The 24,095-nt window shown below is 42.3% G+C and overlaps 1 protein-coding gene across 2 annotated transcripts in view; it reads left to right on the top strand.

Annotated features, from left to right (window-relative positions):
- Window positions 1-24,095, top strand: part of LOC144729286 (A-type voltage-gated potassium channel KCND2-like) — a 486,104-nt gene that overhangs the window by 325,416 nt on the left and 136,593 nt on the right. The gene's annotated exons all lie outside the window — the stretch shown is intronic.

Raw genomic sequence — 24,095 nt, 5'->3', positions numbered from 1 at the left:
CATATTTTAACACTAAAGCAGTCACTGACTCGCAACAACTTGCAATCATAAGTGACAGAGTTAATTTCGGGTAAAATCAATGAAAATGGGGTATGCTGATAGCATAAATATGAGATGTGATAGAGCAAATCTGAGATCAGATTTGGAATCAGCACCCTGAAATTAGTCTAAAACAGCTGCAAAAGTCCAGACCAGAATTTTTTTTTGTTGATCAGTGATATATTCCCGCACATCAATATCCATTAATAACAACAACATTCTACTCAACTTTTGCATATGGGGCCTTGATTTGAGGCCCAAGAACAGAAACTAAATTGGAACATTGTCTCCTTATCCCAAGTTATGGCCCCTGTGCAGAGTTGTATTGCCTCGGTGGAGTCACTGATGACTGCAAAACAGAAACATCCACGGCAATTCGTGTGCAGCCCACCCTTTTTATCCACTCGTGCTCAGTCCTTAAGGAACACGCGGTTATCAGAGGTACGGAGTGGAAATGTCTGGTTTGTCCAGCGAAGGAAGACAACCTCAGGAGGGTTGCGATAAAGCGAGTTTATTGATTGGGTATTGGCATGAAGTCCTGTAATGCCTGGGAGTGACCAGCCCCCCCCCCAAGTGAGAGTCGTGCGTTGCGTTGTAACCGGGACGTCCTGTAGGGAAATCGTGTCGCCCTATGATTATCCTTCATTGACGCACATTTTCAAAGTCAACTTCGTATTTTCGACGGGCAACCCCTTCCCAGCTCCGCTCTTGCCCAGCTGATCGATGCTTCTTCTCTGCACACCCACCGCGTGAAGGCCGTAGCGACGATGACGACGTAACAACGACAACAACAAAATAATGACCACGCCGCGAAATGGAAGGACGCGGATAAATGTGGGGTTATTCATTTATTTTCTCGTAGCACTGCATGAAGCATGCATGGAACACTGTGCCACTCCGTTCGGGGAAGGAACGTGTTCTCCGCTCAATCGATTGACCTTGTTTGCAGACACTGGGGCATTCTTAACAGTCTGGGTCTTTTGCTTTGGTCTTATCAGCGGTGGCAATCGTTACTTAATAGGTGCAGCGTGGCTAAAAATACCTGTCATAGGACACAAGAATAAAACAACCAAGGTTGTGTTGTGATGGAATGTTAAGTCAAAGTTTTAGCATCGTTTTCAAATGGCTGATCAAGTATTAGAGTTTATGGTTTCTCAGAAGGCCACACAATTGAATATAGTAGATGCTTGGATAGACTCAAATGCGTTTAGCTGCCTGTTTAAAGCAATGATGCTCATGACTTACAAAGCTTCCGTTAAACAGGGGAAGGGGAAAAATGCATGCAATTACAAAATGTAAATTCAAGGGACGGGTGGCACACGTAAGATAAACATAATATGATTTTCCCACCACTAATGATGTTTTTTAATCATAGCAAGCAATTGCTTTGGATATTTCCGAATTTGGAATGAGAAAAAAATAATAAATCTCTATGGTTCGTGTATAGATATGTACGCACGGTTATTAAAATAGCATCATAGTGCAATTACTAGTTCAAAGTGTTGGGCGTAAAAAAAAGACGTTTGCTAAGAGGATTCATATACATTGCATTGTTCTGTCTTTAGGCTCTGAGGGTCTCATTAAATGTTGCTAAGTTTGATGTCACAGTTTAGAAGCATATAAATATAGGGTGGAAAAACCCCTACAAGGTGCTTCACTACCATGTTTAGAAATAGAACATCCAATGTGATTTGCAATACCTCTGCAACGCATGAATTAGCGTCGCTGTCATAAATTACAACACCCATGGTGGCTAATGGAATACTAATTTGTATTAGTCGTACACCTCTAACCTTTCCACCGTCGTTCACTGACGGCACGATCCCTGGCGCCGTGTCATTCTCGGCACGCCAACACGGGCCCGTTAAACCCAGTGCACAGCTGCGTATTTGCACTTCTGTGCGCGCACAGCCGAAAATCTGTCAGTCACTGGCACGCTTTGAGAGCGTTCGCAGGTGCACGTGCGAGCACATCTTCTTGCGAGACAATTCATGACTCTACGGATCTTTTTGAATGTCCCACACGTGATTGTGGTGAAGGTGCAAACGAAACATGCTCGGATAAAATGTTGCATTGTCTTCGAAACGGATTGGCCTACGCGAGAGACAGCCTTCTTCATGCCCGAGTCTCAGCAGTGTCGGACCAGAGAACCCTTGAAGACGAACAGCACAAAGCCAATGCGCGTATCAGAGCACTTATATCTCGGGGTGAGCAGCTATATCATGAGAACTTTTTTTTTATCCAGTATCAAAGAATGAAAAATAAGAATAGGTCTTACCCTTTCTGGCAATGAAACAGGTGTTAAGATATTATTGGTTCTTTCGGTAAAGTCACGTAGAAGGGAAATAATAAAATAATAATAATATTAAACAACACAAATTCTCACGACGTTTCTTGCTGTGGATTTCACAACTGATGATGATTGCTTGTGTTGCAGTCGAAACGTCGTGAGAATTGTAGTTGTTTTATATTTATATTTTATTATTTCCCTTCTACGTGACTTTACCGAAAGAACCAAGAAAATGAATCCCTGCAGTCACGAAAGCTTTAAATCAAAGGTATTAAGATGTTCCAACTCCAAATAGAAACCTTTTGCAACACAAATGTCCACACGATAAACCACTTCATTGAGCTATCGTTTGTGGCTAGGTCACGTCTTACAAAGAGCTATATAGCTCAGTGGGTCTTACCTGGTAAAATAAACAGTTTAGTGGAGATTATGTGAAGGAGTAAGACTTATAATAGCAGCACTGAACTTTGAGAGACGGTGTCGACTTTGGCCAGCCTTCATCCGGCAGCAGAGGTGGGACAAAGTCATTGTTATGCAAGTCCAAGTCGAGTCGCAAGTCATCAAATTCATGACTCGAGTCTGACTCGAGTCCAAGTCACATGACTCGAGTCCACATCTCATAGGTGGGACAAAGTCATTGTTATGCAAGTCCAAGTCGAGTCGCAAGTCATCAAATTCATGACTCGAGTCTGACTCGAGTCCAAGTCACATGACTCGAGTCCACACCTCTGTCCGGCAGTAGATAGACAATGGCTCATTATGGTGTTAAACTGAACTATGATAGGAATGTAAAAAGAGGTGATAGTGTTTTTGATGACTTAAATAGAGCTATATAATTTTTGTCTGGACAGTGCAATGGCAAATAATGTTTTACATATTTTACAGTATTTTCCCAAAACTATTCCACTGTTGGCATTGTGTCAGGCATTGTAGAATCTATTCAGAAATCTCAAAAAGCACTTTGTGCACGTTTCAGAGAATGGCTGCAGAGGAGATTTTTCATTGGACATCTGAAAAATAATTTGAGTGGCCTTTTTGTCTTTTCCACACTAAAAGGCGTCACACTTTCCAATAAATTCCGTTATTACATTGCCAAATGACAGCAAAACTGATTTTTGTTTAAATCCTCAGAACTGTAATGTATCCAAACGTGGTGTAAAATCAAAGTTAATATCGAGTTTAAATACATTCAGTGGTGATCACACCCTACAAATAACAACATGGTTTCATCACCAGTGGCTGCCCATATTCGAACCTCGGCTCTTAGCAGTGCCGACTCGGTGCTCTGGGCGTACGTAACCGATTAGCGCAGTTGGCAACATAGGGTGAGGAAGAAGTTCAACATGCAATACATTCTTCCAGTATAAATACATATTCTGATCCCGACTTACGTAATCCAGCCGACTGCCTCGACGTGAATGTGTTGGTATGGTGTGCAGCCCTTACAAAGCAAAATATTTAGCACATTGACTTGTGACACAATTTGATTTATTTCAACATTAATATGCTTTAGACGTGCGTGTTTACTATGTTTCTTTAAAGACGAAATTGCATCTGCTTTAAAAGGATGTCCATCAAACATTTTGGGAAATTACTTTTACTTGCGAGTTAAGTTGTCGTGGGTACTTGTCAAGAAAACGTTGCCAAAGTTTATCATGATTCTAAGGTGGCGAGCAGGCCACGTGCAGGGTCGGAGAAAGCAGCAGCAGCAGCAAGGGTGGCGCCGTTCATTCCCTAACTCGCCATCCGTGCGCTCTCCTCACCGTGAAGCCCGCGTTATTTTCCCCTCGGGTTTATTTCTGACCAGGGAGTCACATTTAGGTCTTGAGAGCCCTTCGATGCTTAGTTGGTGTCACGCGAAGCCCTCACGCGATCGTTTTTTTTTCATATTATCACGCTGCTGGCACGTAAACGTAATTTTTCCCCCCATAATGTCATGAGACCTTTAACGTCCATTTTGGGGCAGATGGCATAAAGATTTCTGGGCAAGCTGTCAACTCGACACGTCACGATGCATCATCTCCTAGATTAGAATGGATGCAAACACTCACGGTAAGCATGGATTAAATCATACAAGCAAGAATTACTCACAATTTATGCAAAATGTGTGCCAATTATGCCCTGTGTGTGTGTGTATCGCTCACAGCCAACACCAGTGACAAATATCTAAACTGGTCCTAGGCCTCCCCGAGGTCGACTCGGCCTCAAATGAGTACCTGGTGAGATGTGTAAACATCGTCACTGGGGAGACAAAGGCGGCCGGTCGTGGTGCTGGCCACCCACCTCCTCGTGTGCCGTGCCGGCCTTCATAGGCGCTCGCAAACAGCACTTTCCCTAATATTCATTATATATTGGGAGGGGGGTCTTTATCTTTACCTTTGTTTTACAAACATATATGTGGAATGGCTAAACAAATTAAACAATGCAATGCGGCTGATCGTGAAATTGAGATAGCCAGCACAACAAAAAAAGATTACTTTAACAATACAAACGAGACAGAACAGATGGGACACTCTTTGCAGATGAGACAAGGCAAATGAGAAGACAATAATTGATTCTTGATTTGACAAAGCAGCCCTGTTTGTTTGTGAGAGGGGTTATTCAATTGACCACTCTGAAAATCAAATCCCTTTGTGTGGGGGGAGGAGGGATTTGTGAATCATCAGCGGTGTGAAACCAGAAATTAATCGCTAAATTTTCCGTTCATTTAAATAAAAAAGTTGATTATGATTGTCTCAAGCTTACAGTGTAACTATTGACCTAGAAAACTTGGATTTATAAATGTCGTCAAGCTCCTATCATTTTGTACATATATGTAGCGGTAAATATTATTCCAATTTATCTCACTGTTGACTTATAACTTTTTAGCCCTCTTACACGTTTTCCTTGTTGGCACTTACAATGCTGTCAGTAGTACTTATTAAAACTTCTATTAAACGCCAGAAACCCACTTTTATTGAAAACTCCCTGTATAAACTTTGATACGGAGTTTGGAATTTTCGGCAGCATCTGGACTTTAATTACATTTTCTTCTTCAAAAGCCGGTATTGTTAAGCAAATGGGTTTCCCTACACAGGGATCCGAGATGAAAGTGAAAGTGTCAAAACATCTGTCAGCCTGAGTCGCAGAAGGGATTCTTCAACACATCGCTCGAAATTGGACCAACGCTGTCAGCCCTGGAATTGTATCCAGATATTACTTCCCGGCACGGGCTCAATGGATTAAAGGACAGCCTCAGCGCGCGCACCGTGGTTAGTTCCCACCTCCGCGTTTTAACACCGACGGGCCAACTGAACAACAAAAAGACTCCTTTTCTGAAAACACCGCACGAGCGCGAGCGTTTGCATCTCGTTGCATTGACATCGTTGATTGCGACAATCGCGTTTGATGGTCCCGCGAAAGCACACCCAAACTGTGACAGCTTGGGGTGGCGACAGATCAAAAGCAAGCTGGCAAGCCGACTCTCAACAGCATCGTCGCTTTAGGGTAAATCAAATGAGTGCCTCTTTCTTTTTTAGGAGTTCACACCGCTTTCGGTAAAGTCACGTAGGTATAAAAATGTAAATAAATTTAATCACGACGTTTCGGGCGCAACACAAGCGGCGTCCGTCATCAGGTAGGACAAGCAGAGCAAGAAAACGTCGTGATGAAATTAATTTTATTTTTTCTACCTACGTGACTTTACCGAAAGAACCAAAGAGTATGGATCCCTGCAGTCACGAAAACTTCAAATCTAGATTTCACACCGCTTGTTATATGGACGTATTGGCGGCACGCCGGTGCAGCGTAACACACCGGTCATCATAAAACAGTCCTAGAATTATAATTTGAATCAGCAGATATGTTTATTCGGCTTCAATTGACCCTCTCGCCAAGTTTGACGCGGTTCAAAGAAGTCTTTAGTCTACTGAGACTTGCTAAAAGGGTCAATAATGACGGTTGATTTGGGTCTCGTTGAATCAAGGAACTGTCCGACCAAGTCTCGGGCACGAGGAGTTAAATCTGCCTTTGGAACACGGATCAGCCGATCGTCATCAGGTTGGGTGCTGCTGTAACTGACTAAGAGATGAACACTGCCCCAACACAAGCTTGAATATTGAGAAAATTGTATTTTGTTGAGGTCACAAAGGAAAAACATAATTGTCCCTCTATAACTATGGTATCCAGTCTGCCTAGCGAAAGGCAATGGTTTTTTTTTATCCGATTAATATAACGAAAACGAAATGGCTGGTCGTAAGCATGACGTATTGACTTTCCTCCTCAGACATGTGCTCTGCAAAACAGAGATTTGTTTTCCACAAGCACTCCTGCATCTCGTATGTGTGTGCGTATGTTATACTCCTATCGCCCCGTACGTAGCCAACCGTGCTGATCGGAGGTGCGGGGGGAAGGACAACAAACTAAACACAACAACAACAAGCAGCTCTAATGCACAAATGTAAATGACGCAAAAAAACACACACACATACATCACACGGGAGCTACTTTACTTCTGGCAACGTGTAACGTATCAACCGCGATCCCTCTGCAGGCCCGTTGCTTAACGTGCGCGGCCTATCTGGGGATCAATCTTGGGGATTGCCGGGGAAGAGAATTCCTTCGAGTGCTGTCAGTTTCATTGATGCATTCCGAAGGTCGTTGATACAATTCGTGGCCGCCGAAAGGCACACAACCGGAAGACAATGATCTACGAGTGAAGGTTGAGCGGAAGGGACAGCTGTCTGTCTCGGTGTAAGAATTCTGGCTGGTGTGGACGACTTACCCGTGGGAGGGAAACGATTGATGGTGGTGATAGACAGACAGATTCAGAAACCACGCCTGGTTTTGCAAGGGAGAACTGGCAAAAAAATGTGCGATTTGGTGAATTAATGTAAATATCAAGATGAAAAACAGATTCTTTGTGCTGGGTGATATGAAGAGGTAGATAATTGCATTGAGTTTTGTGAAAATAAAAAAAACTTTTGAGAGGACTGACAGCATAATCACCATACGATAATAATTACCGTTTTGAAACAATCAGTCGAGACGGTGATTGATTAATGAATGTTGTATTTTAAGTTACAGATGAGCACTTATTTAACACTAATTTTGGACGTTACATAAGAAATGAATACGTAATCATGAAGACCCAAATCACAGATGTCATTTACAAAGTGAAAAGAAAGAAACACCTTTTGGGAAAAAATGTTGTTCGGAACAATAATGCTTAATGGATTTAGATTTTAAAATACCCATCTGACGATAGTCATATGGAGATCATATTCGTGTAACCATTGTTTTATTCCATGCAGATGGAATAAATGTCAAAATAAAATGTTGGTCTATGACCCCACCATACACTCATCAACACTCGTGAATAATGTATTAAGAATTGTCGATAACGCTCATAAGCAGACATTGTAACGTTATAATGAGGGTTGGCAAATACCTTCGGGTTTGGCCGCAGCTAATGAAGGGTTTGACAAAATTTGGCTCTCATGGAGAGACAGACCACCTTCATCATCAGCCATGGTCGATCCGCTGCTGGATTAAAGCCACCTCGATGTGATGTAACAATCCGCACTGCATCTGCATGCAATCTGATCTCATTGATCCATCTCCCCGGTGGGCAATTCATTAAATTAAATTTGGTAGGCCATGACTCGATTTGAACTTCTAGAATTTGTACCCACTTGTCTGTTGAACTTCATTCGCACCATACGTAGCTAACTGCGCTAAATCCAAGGTGCAGGGGAATTACAACAAACTAAACACAAAAAAAAGTTCTAAATAAATTAGTTTCCAAACTAGATGTAAAAGTGCATGGCTAGCATCAGAAGAAAGAGCGTTCCAAACAGCCACAGAAGCGCATCTGGAAGCGTGCGATGCAGCGGTCGTCTTTGTTCGATGATAATAATATATGATGCATGTTCTTGATGGGATTAAACATCATAGATGAATACTTGTTGTGTCGAAGCTATTCTGAAAAGGCTTTGTCATCACATGTAAAATGGCAATGCTGTTGTAATTGGTGTTGACGGTGGCTGTGGGAACACGAATCTTCCGCCCTCCACTCCTCTGCTCAAGTTGCAGACATGTTTGCACACGGGACATGTCCCATATACACTGCTACAGCCCAAAAACTTGTACCAACAAGCTTCTATACGCTCCCCAAACTCAACAAAGGTCTCTCAGGGCAATGTGTCACGTGTTTGCTACCCTTAGTAAAGAGCCGAGTTCTGACAGCTCAAAGGAAATGCATTTCTGACAGAGCTCCAAATAATGCAACAGTGATTAATTGTAAGTTCCTATAACTGAGATGAGTGCATTCGTTTCTCGTGCTACACTTGACTACATTATTTGCATTACTTTCATAATAATTTGACCATTTTTATACGGATAAAATATGCAACCCAAGTCTATTCGATACTTGATTCTATTTTGCACAGTAACATGTTTGTTATAGAACACTGCATATGCAAACATGCCTTATGTATACTGTATGGTGTACTGTATACTGTGCTATTCATGTTATGGTGATGGCGCTGTGATTAGCACGGTTTGCTCAGAACCCAGAGAGTCGAGTTCGATTCCTGGCCGCAGTGAGCGATATCTGAACCAGTTATATGCCCCGCCCCCCCTCAACAACCACTGCCCCATTCACCAACCGGCATTGATGAACGTGGAGATAGATGTAGGGCCATTTAAATGTATTTTTTCAAGTTCCATCAGCAGAATAATCATCATTTCATGTCACTTTGTTTCAGGGAGTAAAACAATTGCCTTCCATGATTTGTCTGAAACGTTGCGGGTGTACCCTAGATACAGGGACAACTTGAATGAACTTCCTAGCGTCTTGTGGGTGCGGCCGTGTATCCGAACGTGATGGGATGATATCCGTACACACCCACGTGACCCACGGTGGCTGCAACCGCTGCTCTTGGTGGAAGCCAGGCCCTCTCCATAGGCTAACCACCCACCGCCGGGTGGCGTATTGCTGGCAATTCAGCACTGTAGAGGCGAGGGTTGGTGGATCACACAAATGTTCTGAACACTCCTTTCCCAGATGGCGTCGATGAGGTGTCATACCCGGCCCCCGAAGGCCCTTCCTCCATCCCGCCACGTGTTTTAAATTTTCCTACTTTGTTTTTAAAGCTTCTACCTAAGTTCAACTTGACTTTAAACCGCAAATTTAAAAGGGGGAGTTGGCACGCCCTGCCGCCAAAAAAGCAATCAACTAACTCTAGTTTCCTGCGCTTTAGGATTAATACCCACATTAATATGCTCTTCATTTTCATATACCCAACTGCGTGGCACCCGCTGTTCGATTGAGTTTAACACCTTGGCATCGACTATTATCATCTGCCCCACCTGTATGGAATCGAATGTTTCCCCTTCTGCGTGTGGATTTTCTCTGAGTGCTCCGGTTTACTCTCCCACATATATTAATTGTCTGAATATATCTATTTCTATCTATATGGTGTATCTTTGTGGGAGATGCAATTTACATGAATTACACTATAGAAAACACTGATTACTATTACTCTTGACATTTTGCTACGTGATGTTAACTTTATCAGCCACTACAAAATGTTAAGCCAGGTCAACCCATAACTGGATTTGTACTGTTAAACCTCTGGTTATGTTTGAACCTTCATATGTCATAGAATATATGCATAGTTTGAAACATTAATGGTGTATTCTTTGGGTTTTTCGGTAAAGCCACGTAAATAGAACAAGTAATACAAAAAAAATGTTTTTGTTCAATCCACGTGACTTTACCCAAAGAATATGAATTGCTGCAGTCACGAAAGCTTTAAGTCAATAATTAATGGTGTATTCTCGAAAGATAAAATACATCATAAATTGTGTGTCATCATAGTTATTTAGAATTAATGCAGGTCGTATTGGCTGTAAAGGAAATTAATGCATTAATTTAGAAATGCTAATGCAACTTTGCCTGGTCAACCCAAGGGGCTAATGCCAATTTCAAATTCCTGAGTTTGCCTTTGAAAGCTTTCCTGAAGTCCCCAGGCTCCCACTTGGCATAGCATTCAATAAACTGCAATTTGAATTTGGTTTGCATGAAAATGCAAATATATTTCCAGACATTCTGAAATGTTGCTTCTCCAAGGTTCCCTGGTACCACGATCCCAACGCGGTCACCAAAAGCAACACCACATTAAAGCCTCTGCCAATATGTGTCAATGCCTCGCTCTGAAGAGATTATCAGCACAATATCCAGATTGCACCCTATACTTGCCAAAACAGCTAAATAGTGCCCGCGTAGTGCAAAGTCTTTCAAAAGACCTTGACAAGTATGTCCTGTCGTACAGTATATTATGCAAGTTTTCTGCCCCTGGTTTCTAAAATGTACTTAAAAGTAAAAAGCTGTCTCATTGGTGACATTATTGGGCTGTGAATGTACCAGATATATGCTCAACCTGATATTAAATTTTGAAACACAACATGCCAGCCGAATGCTTGGTTTTACAGTATTTTACATTGCCGTCCAGTCAATAATCTAAACGGGAGAATTTGTTCCTTTTTGAAATTGTCAACAGATAAAACCGTGTTATTTTTCTTCCATAAGTAAATCTACTGGTTTAACCAAGCAAGCTATTTTTTTTCTGGGGTCTCCTTTCAAATTATTCCCTAACGATCAATTTGATTGGAATAGTTCTGCACCTTCCAATCAGATTGTATCGCCCTACGTCGGCTCCTGCCCCTGTGATAGCTTCTCGCCAATGAGAGTTGAGCGTCGCTATTTGAACTCGCAAAGCCTTCAGAGCAATAAACCGTCCATACAAATCCATCCTCGCGGTGGCTTTGAACAAAGCCAGTGGTTACACTGCATCGCGCGGCGCTTTCGGATGCGCTTCTGCGGCCGTCTGGAACTCTTTTTCTTCTGATAAGGGACTCCTCTACTTACGAACGAGTTAGGTTCCAGATGTCTGTTCGTAAGTCGATTTGTTCGTAATTCCAACTTTACTCATGTCGATTCCAAGCACGTTGTGTATGGCATGTACACAAAACACGGGGGATGGTTTTAAAAGTCGTATAATCTGCTGTAGATGTAGATGCCACTGACTGTTCATGTTCTGCAGATGTAGATGCCGCCAAAGCAATCTATTGCGCGGCGGTTGAACTTACAACTCTCAGTGCGAACAGGCAACTGGACGTACGGATCACTGGGAGCTATGCACTTTTAAATCTAAATGGAAAACTAATTTCATTAGTACCGCTTTTTGTGTTTAGTTTTTTGTCCTTCCCCTGCACCTCCGATTTACAAGGTTGGCAATGTACGATGCGAAAGAAGTTCAACATACATACATACAGATCCAGTGAGTGAATATTTCTGTAGTTCTTAACAATGGTTGCCTCTGAATGTCCCTTACACATGGACAACAAACCATGAGGTGCATTGTGACATCACGCACCTAGGGGGGGAGGGGGGTCAGACATTTGTGACGATGTGTGACGAGGGGGGGAGGGGTGGTGTGAGAAATGTGACGTCACGTCAAAATGCGCAATTTTCAATAAATATCAACAACAAGTTCTACTTAATTAAATATAATTGTTATAACAACACTATTTTTTATTCATTTTCATTGTTAAGGTTTTGATCATTAAAATGTATTAAGGTCACCTATTATTTTTAGTATACACTATATTATAATGTTAAACTTAAGAACCGGAAGTCAAACTACGTCACACTTTTATAGAGAATAATACTTCGTCAGGAAGAGGAAGTGCAAATAAAATGTTAATGCATTCGTTATATTAAAAACGCTTGATAGTTTCGAAAAAGAATTTTAAAAACGTAAGTACTATTATTCCTGTCATATCAATCGACAGAATTTTAAATCACACACATTTGTTTATTAAATATTAATTTTTAATATCAGTATTACATTTTTAAACGATTATTATGTAATTTTTGAGCATGGAGGAATAAGTAATCATGGAGTCCCGACTAAATAGACGTCATTCGGCAAGCGTACAATAGCCAACGCGTCCTCCATTATTAATTATTCCTCCATGAAATTTTAGTTCTTTGTACCCAGAAAATGGCGTCATGCTTCTTTTCGCCATTGTCCGACTATGAACCATGAGTGACTGAATTTAAGCATTTAGGATCTTTAATTTAACTACGGAGTTCCCTTATGGAAATTAAATTTTTTTTTACCGCTCACGAGTCAGTGTATCGTGTGCACGATTTAGTATTGTACGCTCAAAAAATAAAAATATTCCATGATGGAGCATTTTGCTTCTCCGTGGGAGAATGTAGAAGCATAAATTTTGTACATTTTATAAATGATTGTTATTAAACATTTTTATTCTAATGATTCTACCAGGGCTTTTCATTCTGTGGAATGAATATGTGATTGTTATAATCGTACTCTCCATTTTGCTTCGTTCTACTACAAAGTTTCAAGTATTTTTTTTATAATTACTTTTAATATTTGATAATCATAAGCGAATTTCAAGATAATATTCTGAACATCTGCAGTTTTAGTTAGACGATTAATATTTTCAAGTGAATTTTATGCTAAATTGAAGCTTTACACCGTCTCCTTTTTAATAAATGTTTTCTCCTACATCAGAGTGCAGCGCCACACTAAATACGCACTACAATGACAATCGTTTAAAGTGATTTGAAACATGTTTTATTTTCAAAATGGAAATATGAAGTCATATTTGAGGGGGGTCTGACTTTTTGTGACGCCGTGTGACGAGGGGGGGTCAAAAATCGGCCAAAATTGCATGACGTCATTTATGGACGGCCCCAAAGGTGTATCAACACCCTTGGTGTGCGCATTTACACAGACCTCGGTGTATTGTGGGTTCGGATTTTGCGTGCAACTTACATTAATTTCGTTTTAATCAGCGATGTGGTTGTGTGTGCCAAAAATGCAATTCACAATATTTTCTTTCATCTCACAATAATACCATTGCAATCCAATGCATGTGTTCCCCATGCTCGCATGTACGAGGAATGATGTATTACGCGGTGCTTGGAAGCCTTACAAAAAAAATGTTTTGAAGCCTCATTGCCATCTCACCCACAGTCAGTGAATTTATAACATTGGAAAATGTTGCACGTAATTTAAATGGTGGCTTGGTTTCGATTAGCGAACAGTGTTCTTCTGTTAATGCCAGCAAACCCAGATAGAATTTCAGGTTCGGTGCACCGTGGACAGTTGCTATCGAAAAGTGAGCCTCGGACATCCCCAGGTCAACCCAGACTAAATTAGTACCTGGCGCGACGTGTCAGCGTTGAGCCCCGGGGAGACAAAGGTGGCTGGGGGGTAACGGTGCCCCACTTTAATGTTGTGCCAGCATTTATTCGCAGCACCTGGCGCAAGGGCACTTGCGTAAATCGTCTCTGCTGGTGCAGATGCGTGTGCGGTATGTATGAGTGGTTTTGCAAGTGCAGCATTAGAAGAGGAGATGCATTCCTGTCGTTTGTGTGAATATATGTGGGTAGAACGGCTTCAGCACCTACGTAGCCAACCGTGATAATCGGAGGTGCTGGGGAAGTACAGCAAACTAAACACAAAAAGCAGTTCTAAAGACATGAGTTTTTCATCTAGATTTAAAAGTGCATAGCTTCAGTGGCTTCCTAATATGGGGAGGAAGAGGGGTTCCAGACGGCCGCAGAAGCGCATCTGCAAGCGTGACCGTCTTTGTGTTATACATAGCAAATCCTAAACATCAACACGTAGTGAAATAACACGATTGGCAGCACAATGGATTAGCCCTCTCACACTGTTGAGATTGGTTCACAAATGCAGATGCGTGCTAAGGCTATATGGGTAAAGGTGAAGCCCTCCGATTTCCTGCTAATGCCACTGCTGGTGGAAGGGCCTCTAGAGAGCCCTTCCACATTGTGTAGGGTTAATCTTGCACACTGGCTAGACATTTAATGTGTGTGAGTACCACCCACACTTTAGCCCACGACACACAAACTGCCAATCAACTGACTGTGGTGTGTACCTATTAAACTTCTGGGTGGACAGAGACAAGGGAATTTAAGAAACGTTTTCAACCGTAAAAGTTTCAACATACACGCATACATGCCCAGTGAATATATATTAACGTTGTTCTTGCGCCTCGGTGTCCCTTGCACGTGGACGGAAAGCCATGAGGGCACGGTTTAGAGGTTTGCACAAAGGGGTAGAAATACCCCTTGTGTGCACTCACACAGATCTCGCTGTGTTGTCGGTTCTGATTACTCGTGCAACTTACATGCAATGTGTTTGCATTAGCGATGCGCCGCGTGCCGAAATGCAATCCACGATGTTGTCTTTCATCACGGCAATAGCATTGCATCATATTGGCAACCTCTGGATTTGCTAGTCCAGTGTGCAAACCACTCCGCGATTTAAGAACGGAACACGAGTGGAAGTTTTAAGCATTTGTTGCTCTGGTGCAGTCGATGGAATCAGAATCTGTATTGAAACTCCAGGAATCCGATGAGCTATAAAGCTCTTTTTCAAAGATTGTCCAGTCGGAAGAGTTCAGAACATTACAAGAACAAACAATACAAGAACACGATAGGAGTACAAAGAATTAGAAAGGTAAACAAATCACTTAAAAATATATATACAAATGAAACTAAACTATGTTTTATCTTGACAGGTGAAGTCCATTGAGCTCTTATCTTCTTTTTTAGAAGCATCCTGGCCACAAATTGTCGCTCAACAAAGGGGTGTATCATGTGGACATTTATAGCAGCAAAATAACCTAAATTAACTAGACGCAAGGCTGCATGGGTGCAGCAGTGGGGAGATGTTAACTCCCTCGCCTGATATGCAGGAGGTTCGCGGGTTCGATCCCGACCCTGACACCTGTGTGTGTTTGTTCTCCCTGTGGTCGCGTGGATTTTGCCCCAGGTCCTCCGCGTTTTCCCTCCACATTTAGAAACACGCGTTTAGAGTATTTGGCTACTGCTATACATTTCCACGTGAGATATAATTTGTGATAGCCAGGTCGCTTCTGAAAAAGAGCTATATAGGTAAGTGGGCCTTACCTGGTAAAATGTAAAAAATAGTTCATAGTAAAATTGTTTAGTTTAAGTCTATTGGAGGGGGGCAACGGTCTCCCGCCCCTTGTGCCACCACAATCACTGTCACAGCAACCGCAATCTGCTTTGCAATATCCCTGCAAAGAGCCCAGCGGAATATTTAATCTGACCATTTGTAACGTTGATGTGTACGTGCGCGCGCATGTATGCATGTATTCGTGTGTGCAATATGGGGAGCGGTAGTTGAGTGGTTTTAGTGCCCTGCACCACAAACCCGGCGACCCCAGTTTGATTCCCGCTAATGAACAATAACAGTGGCGAATATTTGAACCGGTCCTGGGTCTGCCCTAGGTCGACTCAGCCTTAAATGAGTACTGTATTTTGTGCGGTGTGTGAACACCAGTATTGGGTAGAAAAAGGCAGCCAGGCATGGTGTTGGCTATCCCACCCTCGTGCGTGCCGTGCCATCCTTCATAGGCGCTGTGAGCAATGGGTAGCCAAGCCTGGCCTTAGGTCATCTCTGTGTAAAATGACCACATTGAAAATCTAGACAAACGTGGATTGGGGGGGGGGGTCAAGCCATCATGGCACCCCCTCAACTCCTCAGTTGTGCTGTCCTTGTAGACAGTGAACAAATACGAACTGCATTTCCCCAAACGGCCAACTCTAAATCTGGTATTCTCTTTATTTGTCCATGTTCATGTTCATTTGTACGTATGTTGAGCTTCTTTCGCACCGTACATAGCCGAGCACGCTATCGGAGGTGCATTTGTATATGTGCGGCACACGTTCATTTGTTTGTTGTGTATTTTTTTTAAATGTGTAATTAAGCAAAAACACGATTCTCAAAGGGAGGCTTACATGAATTTGGCGACGTGGTACGGCGCGTCCCATACGGATGTTGTCTTTTGCACCGCTCTCTGTGCCTGCAAAGCTGCGCATGCAACGTGTGGAATAACAATTAGCTTTAGATTCGCCACGAGGAGTCAATTACACACGTGGCGCATGTGCGACCTTTAATAAATAATTCTCGTTGGGATCGGACAGGTCAGAGAAAAAAAAACAAGTTTACAAATACGTTCTTTAAGCATCAAGTAATTGCATTAAATGGCGAGGGCTTACAGATAATGCAATTACGTTGCCTCGTGTTGAATGCATTAAGCTGGAGAAATCTCTATTCCCACTCGCTGGGTTTTGGCAGTGATACGGCATTTAAGTAGTGCATTGATTGCAACGTAATGTATTTAATAATTGATTTTACAACAGCAATAAGTTCCATCGTGGGCCAAAAGTAATTTAAATATGATCGACATGCTCAGAATTTACTGTTTTAATCGAGTGTACTAATTAACTTTCTCCATGGAAATTAATCAATTGGTTGATGCGGGGAGAGAATATGTGGACCTTCAATTGAAGTCAACCGAAATCCCATCTGTGTCCCAAAGCAGCCCTAGGAATCAACCTTAAATGCGTTTAAAACAACATCAGTTTTTTTTTTTCACCAGAGATGTAGTATGTACACGCGTGTGACACAATAGCTAACTTCAATCATTAGTTTAGCATGCTTAGTGCAATATTGATGTCAACATTTTTGGCTGATACAGGCACATTTACCAAACAAATATATTTGCAAGGTAAAATCCAAATCCGCTTGAAAGTGAATGGTAATTTTGAAATCTGAGTGTTGTGATTCATTGGCGTCTTCAATATTTAATATTTGTTTACATGCTTTCAAACAAAGGACTTGCTGTCCCTTTGGGAAATGTCCCTAGAGAGGCAATGTTATTACTATAACTTCTCTCTAACGTGTAAAATTTAAAAAAATCGCATTTCACTTTTTAAATTAAACTAAACTATTTGTTGCACGAAAAAAGGCTATAAGATTGCCAATTTCACCTGAGCAGAGAGCAAATTATCGCTCTTTTTAACGTCAAAGTTGCCCTACTTGCATTCACCCTAATTCTTGGGTCAAGACCACAAGTCATGCTTCGACAATTTACTAAACTAACGCAAATAAAACACAACTTTTGAGTTTAACAGGTAAGGCCCACTGAGCTATGTAGCTCTTTTTCAGAAGCGACCTGGCTATCACAAATAATAGCTCAACGAAGTGGCTTATCACGTGGAAATATTTATCAGCCAAATACTCTTTAATGCATGATTCAAAATGTGGAAGGAAAAACCGGAGGATCCAGAGAAAAATCTGCACGACCAAGGGGAGAGAAACATGCAAACTCCAAATGTACAGCATGCCTCAGGGTTGGGATTGAACCCACGACCTCCTGTATACCAGGAAAGGTAGTTAACATCTCCTAGCCACCGTGGTGCCCTTTCTCTTCAGATCAGGCTGGGGTAGTGCTGCTGGATCCATCTCACGATTAGAAAGGTTCACCTTTGTCATCCCTCTGGACTGTATAAAATGAGTACCACTTTGTGGGAAGTCCACAGCGGTTGAATTATGAGGGGACTGCCCCTTAAATTTTTATTTAAAGCTTTCGTGACTGCAGGGATTCATATTCTTGGTTCTTTCGGTAAAGTCACGTAGAAGGGAGATAATACAATTATATAAATATAAAACAATAAAAATCCTCACGACGTTTCGACTGCAACACAAGCAATCATCATCAGGTGTGAAATCCACAGCAACAAAATTTGAAAAAAGTGTAGTTTTTTTCTTAAAGTCAGCACCACGGAACATAGATGGACTCGTCCATCTGACCAACTGCCATATCGCTGTCCGTGGTGCTGACGTTAAGAAAAAAACGCCACTTTTTTCAAAATTTCTTGCTGTGGATTTCACACCTGATGATGATTGCTTGTGTTGCAGTCGACACGTCGTGAGAATCGAAAGAACCAAGAATATGGACTGCCCCTTGTCAAATAAATATCTAACTGTTTCATGTCGGTGATCGATTACATATTTCTATACAACGAAATAGTCAGTATCATCATGATCATCTACGATCTATCATCTCTGGATGAAGGCTTCCTCACACTATTGCTATCTCGCATAGTCCAAATGATGCTACAAATTCCATAACGTATCTGACTTGTGTACATGGGTAGATCTCATCTTTACATGGAGTCTCTAGAACATTATGGATTCTGTTTCCGCACGATGCAATGAATAAATGCAGACCGTCGGCTTAGGGCCAACAGCTGAGGTTAGCACTGCCTCATGCTCATTTGCACAAAAAACGTGTCTTCTTTATTAAGGGTGGCTGGGCAGTAGCTAAACAGGGGCAGGATGGGGAGGATTGATCTCTTGCATTACTATTTGTCTCGAATTCCCACGAGCCCAAGAAGAAAAAAAGTAAACGATACCAGACTCGAGGATCCTGCTCCGGAATCTATTTTGCATAAATTGTTCCGTTTTTCACTTTGGGTCTTGTGTAATTATTGTGTGCGAAAATACAGAGGTCACAATTGGAGGTGACGGGACATTGACATGGACGCCCATCTCCGCACCCATCAGCCACTTTGGGATTTGCTTAATTTTCATGTAGAGCGTGTAGCCGCAACACTGCGCTAGCGAGCACGTGAGACATCCTAAGCAGATGTGGCAGAGTTAAACGGCACTGTCCATTCCTCACTTTAACCACTTCGTGGTAGGAAAATGTCTAGAGACAATTATTGTTATGTTTTGCTAATTATCCTGCTAATGGTATGCGTCATTGTGTTTTATTCGATCATTCACTAAATGTGAACAGGTTTGTGATGGTATCATTTTGTGTTAGTGTGGCCTAGCACGCTTAAAATGAGTTTAATGTACGAACTGGATGTTCTAATGTTGTTGCCAACAACCATTCTGCACAATTGTTACGGTGTTTGTCAACGCCCATCGGGCATGTGCCGGAGTTCATTTACAGCAATATTGAATGAATAATTAAAACGTTCCACTTTGTTAGAACATTAATTATGTCAAGTGACTCATAGTGGCTTTCACCAGTTTTTCTCAACATCCGTGTAAAGTTTCTCCTATCTCTGTATATCTCCGTGCCTCTTCCAAGACGTCTGGCCAGTGTGGAAGAGTAGGCCAAATAGCCTATAGAGGGGGATTTTCTAGAGCTCCCTCTAGTGGAGACCCTTCTGCCAGCATTGGCACAAGCGAGCAATTGCAGGGCTGCCCCTTTTCCTTTCACCTTTTTCTATTTACCTGCCGGGTGGTTATAGAAAACAAATCGAAAACGCTTGACAACAAATCTTAAACGGGGCAAAAAATATCTTTAGGAGTTTAATTTAATTTGCAGAACTCACGTAAATCGCACAGATGCTGTGCATTTAATGTGCGGGGTTCTCCTTGAGGGCTTACACTATTTAATGATCACTTCTTAGTCCAAACCCTCCCGTTTAGGACAAATTAACCTCCCGTTGACAAAGCAAAACCTGATTCACAAATCAAATTACCGACAGCTCGTTTGCGGTACCTGTGCCATTTATTAATGACCGCTGTGGAATGCAGATGTGAAGGCGGCGAATACAGCGCAAATCTGCAGAAGCCTATAAGGCCTGTTTACATGTGCCCACGTTGGGTCTGTGATACAATGGCCCTCTGCAAGTTTAAATGCTGAAACCCTCAATAAATCCTGGCTCACCAGCATGTCTATGACAAAAATTACCCTGGATGTGGTCCGACCTTGTCAGATCTGGGAGGCTAGGCAGGGTTGATATTTTTTAGCACGTGTATCGGAGGCTTGGAATACCGGGTGTTCAAGGCCTGGGCTGTGAGGTCACCAGGTGATGGCAGTACACGATTAGATTCTGGAATCTCTGTGCCTGGAGGTTGCAATGTTTATTCCCCGTACATGCCGGGGTGTTCTCCTGGCACTTTTAGTTCCCCCCCCCCCCGCCACGTGTCAATGCCAAACACTCGTTGATGGAATTGGCTACACAGTCCAATGTAGGACCCTCCTAAAAATTAGCCTTGAGCTCGGTGAAGCTTTAATTTATAAATAATGAATCGCATTATTTTTTTCACCGTGCAATTACTTCAATCATTATTCACGCTGCTTCGCTAACATTACGTCTTAATCACTGCAATGAAATGCGAATGGGTGAAGTGCACAATTAACTGCAAATAATACTACTAACGGACTGCCATACCCAAGGCTTTCCACCAGTGCTGGTGTTTGCTTTAATATCGACAGTACAAGGTATCCCTCGATGTATGAACGTTCATACTCTTTGATTCTTTCGGTAAAGTCACGGAGAAAAATAATCATAGATCACGACGTTTCGATCGCCACACAAGCGATCGTCCTCCTGAGGTCCTCTTGAGGTCCTCCTGAGGACGATCGCTTGTTTGGCGATCGAAACGTCGTGATCTATTATTATTTTTCTACCGAAAGAACCAAAGAAATATGGATTCCTGCAGTTGTGAAAGCTTCAAATCAAGATATGAAAGTTCAGTTTATGAAATTTCACGTTAGCGCAATAGACAAATTATGTAAACTTTTCCACGAACAAGATCACATTTCCGCGTTAACGAAATTTCACTCCGGCCACGCGCCGTGAGATCGTCAAACGAGAAGCCACCCAGGTGACTGCGTCGTCTTCCATCGGTGGTGGCTTCGTCGTCACGGTGTCCCTGCAGTGCAGCAGTAACGACTTCACATCATTTTGACAGTCATCCCTACATGCAGCACATCTTTTAGGGAGTTCCCTGAAAAGGTTAACTATTTTGGTTTGAAATGAATTATTATTCAATCGTTTGAATGTTATTTGTGGTTTTTGTATTTATAAAAGTGATATAGGGGTGGTTTATATTTTTAGGCTCGAGTACAGTTGGAGCGGCTGTCTGAAACACATCCCTGATTTTCAATATTAACGTAATGGGAGAGCCGTTGCGAATTACGAAATTTTATTTTACGCACATTTGTCAAAGAACGCATCCATTTCGTGATTCGAGGGATGCCTTTGTATTGTAAATAAATCCCTTGTTGTCATGCACTGCCTACATCACCCCAGAACTGGACATTGCACTCGCGGTAACTTGGTGAGCACCTTCACTATGAACTGCACACTTCGACGGCGAGCTGCTGCCATCAATGCAGATTTTAATTTTCACGCGTTAAATCAGTAGTTTCCCCACTCAAATTGAGGGTGGGATATTGCAAATATCCAGTTTACAACACAAAGCCAATGGTGGAAACTCGACATTCCTATGGCAGAGGTGAGTCTTTTACCAAGACAACCACTGTTTATTTCCCAAGAAAGCGGCACAACTGGTATTGCCCTCCCCACAAAGCTTGACAATAGCGATGTTGCCCGTTTAGCCAGAGGCCTGTTTATATGCATTGCCTCTTTTGCAAGCTCAAGCCGCAGAATTACAGCTTTCATGAATGTAGGATATGAACCACGATGCACAGTGTTCCTAGTTTGATGGATGTTACAAGCTCCGTAATATTCTCGTTACTGCAAATATCGTGATGGTATTGATGATTCGCTCTGGAGCCATCAACTCGACGACGACGAGTCGAGCATTAACGCGTCCAATTTTTTGTACCGAATTAAGCTGTTCTGTTGCAATACATTAATCAGATGGCCAGTTGTGATGACCTCGGTTTTCCTTATTTCCTCGTGTAAATTCCAGCAGGGAGGCTGGATGTTGTTTGGACACGTATTGAGAAGAGACAAAGAAGATGCAATGATAAGGGCTATGGAGATTAGAGACCCATAGACTCACACAGAGGAGAGCCGTAGACTCACAGAGAGAGAGAGAGAGAGCCACAGGTGAGAAAGGACGTATATATGCCACCGGTGCAGGGCAGGTGGAGTAGAGAGAGAGCGAGGGTGAGATGGGAGGATGCAGCGGAGCAAGTTGTCAGCACAGTGGATGCGACTTAGAGAAGAGGGACAGAATCGGAGCTCAGGGAGAAAGGAAGTCCGAACTGCTGACCCCATGCAGTAATGGGACTGTTTGTCTCAGAAGCAGATGAAGGAATTACTGCAAGATTGTCAACATTGAAGCATATTCTCCGTGGAAACTGGCTCATTGAAAAGTGTGCTAACCACTGGGCCATCCAGCCACATAATAAAAAAAATGTGCAGTTCAGCCTCAGAAGAAAAGGACAACTATCCAATTATATAGAGGTTATGTGTGACACCTTGGCGACTCAATTCGCAAGCTTGAAAGTAATATATACGTTTAAAAATGAGAGCAAGATAAAAAAAAATTCAATAATGAGCCCCAGTGAAAACGTATTTTGCTCAAGCTATGTAGGTGTGTGTTTCGTCACAGCAAAACACTTGTGCAGAAAACCTATCGATTGTCGGCTTGTGTTTTGTACAAAGGTGTGCGAATCGTGGTGAGGTTTTTCTTTTCTTTTCTTTCTACGTGACTTTACCGAAAGAACCAATAATATCGGTTTTAAACACCATCAGGTCCAGAGGCATCTGGAAGGACCCACTCAAGCACGTCCCTCCTATATGGCGCCAAATCTAATGGGGTGAAGGCTTTTCATTTGCTAATGTGCTAATGACACCTTTTTGCTGCGCAAAATGAAATCTTCTCACTGTGGCTCATGTTAGATTACATAATGTGTCTGCACAAAACCTGCAAGGATAAATAAAACGTTTGGCGTTGGAAATGAAGGTGGTACGTTTGCCACAATATACAGGATTCCTGAATAGGAGGTAAGTTGGGAGTGCTTTGCCTGAAACGAATTGAAGCAAGGGCAATGGCGAGGTTGGGGCGGAGAAGTTGGAAAGAGATCAGAGTGGTTGTGAGAGATTTTCTTTCCATACCATTGCATGCCTCATTATTTTGTGCAGAGTGATTTTTTTTTCAGAAGGGCGAGCGAAAATTATACTATTTGTATGCCGATGGAAATCGTGGCAATTTTCAGGAGGCACGGATGAATTTAGAAGCATAGCAATTCAGAGACCTTTGGAAAAGCCACAATGCCACGACTATGATCAATAATCCCCCAATGTCTGAAACTCAGATTCACAGCATGTGCTGTCTATTTTAATGGTTCATTGGCCTGAATAATCGCACCTTTCCCTTGAAACTTTATACACCAAAACACATACACTACTAAATCTTAGCATATGTCTACTTAGCATACAGAATATTCTTATTTGTATGCTTAATAAGAAAAACAATGGCAAAATGTGTTTCTGTCATTAATCTCCAATGCTACATTTTCATGAACAATGTAAGTGTTGCTGATGAACTTGACAGTTACTCCTGCTGTTCCTAATTATAGTACGGCGCGTTGCAAGGTGTGCGCGTGTGCGCGCAGCAAGGTGTGCGCGTGTGTGTGCACCATGTGAAGGATGGTCGAGTGATTCGTACACACCCCGTGCAACAAACTCGGTAACCTGAGTTCGATTCTCAGCCACTGCTAAGATCAGTGGCGGGGATATCTGAAACGGTCACGGGCTCCCTTCTTCACCAACTTGCATGATTGCCCATATGGTCTGGGGTAGGCAACCAGCGGCTCATGAGCCGCGTGCGGTGGCTCTTGAAGGACTGCAGAGCGGCTTTTGAAATTCGAAAAAATAGCTCTTCATGTTGTTTTGGTTGCCAACCCCTGACCATGGAAGTTCAGTTTACCATGTGAGTTCAGTTTACCATGTGAGTTCAGTTTACCATGGGAGTTCAGTTTATCACGGATGTTCAGCTCACCACTGAATTCCACTTTACCATGGGAGTCTAGTTTACCATGGGAGTCCAGTTCAACATGCAAGTCCAGTTTACCTTGGAAGTCCAGTTTACAATGGGCAGGGGTCATCAGCCTGCGACTCCGGAGC

This window comes from Lampetra planeri, chromosome 32, assembly GCF_965212315.1.
Source record: "Lampetra planeri chromosome 32, kcLamPlan1.2.h2, whole genome shotgun sequence".
In the NCBI taxonomy this organism is placed as follows: domain Eukaryota; kingdom Metazoa; phylum Chordata; class Hyperoartia; order Petromyzontiformes; family Petromyzontidae; genus Lampetra; species Lampetra planeri.
Note: the sequence above shows the minus strand (reverse complement) of the source record. Positions and strands in the feature narration are given on the sequence as shown.